The following is a 3,505-nucleotide window of genomic DNA, read 5'->3' as shown; positions in this document are numbered from 1 at the left end:
TAAACGTATCTTCAAAAATACTTATTTCGGCTGTGGGTGTGTCTGTAATTGTAACTCTGATTCACTGAACGCTGGATTTTTTTAAATGTAAGTGTCACTATCAAAATTAAAACTGATTACGTCAAGAATTCCAACTATCCCGCGATTTGTCACGAGTCTATGCTAGTCAATACATAAAAAGATCTAGTTATAGAACAATAATGATCCGTATTTATTCTCTTCGTAAAAAAAACCCGTCACAGTTTGATAAATAAATAATAGATAAACACAGATTTATTTGATTGTGGCTTTATTCAAAGGCCATTTTGAAACAGATTTATTTTAATGGCGCGGCAATTCAGAACCAATCAATCCTGAATGATTCGAGTCAATGATGTTACTCCATATAAAATACCCAAATAGGGGCACATAAATTACAGGTGATTTCATTTGTAGGTAGCCACCGAACAAGTGGAGGAAAAGTAACATCGCGCTAGTAAAAAAATCCTTCTTTATAATGAACAGTCGAGAGCTTTTGTGTTTTGACTTGAACCTTTTTGAGTAGGGGCGAATATTTTGTGGTTTCCTAAAAATTCACACTTATATCAATATACTTATTTGAATTGATATATGAAACCTGAAAAAATATACCTTTTTCTTTATAAACGATTGACTGTTGTGGTTGCATTAAATATTTATGAATTTTATGTGTACTTGATACTATAATTAGTGTAATTTTATGTGTACTTGATACTATAATTAGTGTAATTTTATGTGTACTTGATACTATAATTAGTGTAATTTTATGTGTACTTGATACTATAATTAGTGTAATTTTATGTGTACTTGATACTATAATTAGTGTAATTTTATGTGTACTTGATACTATAATTAGTGTAATTTTATGTGTACTTGATACTATAATTAGTGTAATTTTATGTGTACTTGATACTATAATTAGTGTAATTTTATGTGTACTTGATACTATAATTAGTGTAATTTTATGTGTACTTGATACTATAATTAGTGTAATTTTATGTGTACTTGATACTATAATTAGTGTAATTTTATGTGTACTTGATACTATAATTAGTGTAATTTTATGTTATGCTTACGTGTACCCGGCGTTGCTGCGGGTTATCTTTAGGACATAGACATATAAATTCGTTGATTTTTCTGTAAGCTTTTTTAAGATATACAATTTTTTAGTTCATATTTTTAATGTATTTCAGTACAGTGAATTCATTAAAAAAGAGAATATTGCCGTCAATTCTGGTACCCAGTAGGTTCGATAGGTAAGCCAGAAAGACGGGGTAAGAGACATACAAGAAGGGGGGGCAGCATCGCCATCGGCGCGTGTCCGATCTGCGTGAATGTTGTTACATGGCTTCCCTTTGTCTAGTAGCGCCTCTATGACAAAGGGCTTTTTGGACCTCTGCGCCGATATATAATTAAAGTCTTCTACTTAACTTATAAAAAATCCTAAATATAAACAAAACACAACGATATCCCAGACTAAAACAACACAGGAATGATTTTTCACTAATATTAACAGTCGATAATTTATTTACTTTTTAATTTGTTATTCATTGAATTCCCGTAAGGCTTTTACAAACATATTGCCAATTCAGTGAAAATGCGCTAGTGGTGAGGTATACGAATAGTTTGTGTTACCTTTGCCACAGTGGAAAAGATGGTGGATTCAATAATATTAAATAGGAAAACTGATATTTATAGAATTTAACACATCTATTCAAAATTTGAGATACCCGAGACTAAAATACTTGTTTTGAATAAAAGGTAACTAAGATTTAAATATGTTATTCTATGACTGCCCACACTTGCAAAATTTTGTCGTAATATTGAGTTTCAGAAAATATAATGACATTAACCCACAATTGAAAAAAACTTTCTTATCGTGTCTTTAAAGCATTTTATTATTGAAGCGATTTACGGTGTGTTCAATGAAAGTTTTTTTATAAGGTTAGATAGGTGAAAAAAAAATTAATTACAAATATTCATCATAATAGATCCTCTTAACACATTGTCTGCCAGGAGCTTTTGATACCATCAAATTTACATATGATTGGTGATGACGCACCAAACCGGTTAAAATTCATACGGGGTTTTTTTGCTCTTCCTTTCCACGGCCGATACTATTACAAAATCATTAAAAATATTAATTTCGGTATGTGTCTGTAACTCTGGTTACTTAATGCTTTGAATTTTTCAAAATTGGATCTGATCTTGAATTCTAACGAGCGATATATTTGATACTTATTTATATGTAAAATATACATTTTTAATGTAAATACCGCACAAAAGTTAAAACGACTCCAAACCATCAGCCAGTGGGACTATGGCATCCCTAATTGGGGTTTGTTATGAGGCTGAAGGTAGAGGGGGGGAAGGAGATGGAGTAGAGGAGGGATGTGAAGTGTCTGGCTATTCAGATCTGGTCACTAATCATGGCTAAAGCCATTTCAGTAACTTTTCAACACAAACTAGCGAAATAACACAAACTACTAAAATAAAATTTAGTGGCGCACGCTGGGATTTTAATCATTAATTTTTGATAAATTTCTGATCAGATTTCTTGTTATTTCAAGTTTACGAACGGTGGTTGGTTATTTGAAAGGTAAAATTGAAAAAAATATTTTTAAATGCAATGAAATATTTTATAAATACTTTCAAGAATTATACTATCCCGTGATTCACTCATAATAAACATGAGCACTTTCATCAACGTACGAATAAAAAAATTGTTACATCCATGAAGAGGCAGTGAAAATATTACCACCTCAGCGCAGTGGTCCTCCAGCCAAAATGCAGACTATTAAAGTCGGCTAGTCCTTGTTCCTTGTTACCTACCGCATTGATTCAAGCGGTATTGATAGTTTTTCGAAATAGCGTTAAATTGAATTGATTCTGGGAAGCTTGGATGCGAAGCGTGGGTCGCGATGATACGGCGCTGATGCGGTTTAAAGGCGTGCTCCATTTACACCTCTCGCTCTTTCTCATAAACACTGCATTTAACTGGAAGAGAGGTCACAACTGAGCTCTCAGTGGATGGAACGTACGACTGTTCGCAGGCCCACTAACGTCCATGACTTCAGCAGAGATGAGAATTTTTTCAAATCACATGTTACTCCTTGCTATTACCATGAAAACAGGGTTTGGTTTAGTTTGATATATCTTACGATAAGATTTTAATTATTATTAGCTCGCTAGATATATTCTACTAAGGTAGCAAAAAAAATTCCGTTTCTTTTTTAACGAGATAATTTAAATAGATAACTAATCACGTGCATAGATTTAATATCAAAGTTTAAGAAAAGTAACCGAAAAATCAACTAGATGTATAGGTATATAATCCAATAATAATAATATAGCATTTATATAGCGAAGTTTTGTGTTATTTAACTTCAAGTACAAATAAAATAAATTATTGATTAAAATAAACGAAAATTAATAAAGGTCTCTACTATGAATCCGGAGGTTACGGGTTCAAATTAACATCAAGGCA

This window comes from Hesperophylax consimilis, chromosome 14, assembly GCF_061612785.1.
Source record: "Hesperophylax consimilis isolate HC1 chromosome 14, BYU_Hcon_1.0, whole genome shotgun sequence".
NCBI classification, from domain to species: domain Eukaryota; kingdom Metazoa; phylum Arthropoda; class Insecta; order Trichoptera; family Limnephilidae; genus Hesperophylax; species Hesperophylax consimilis.
The sequence above is the reverse complement of the archived record's forward strand: the minus strand, read 5'-3'. Positions refer to the sequence as shown.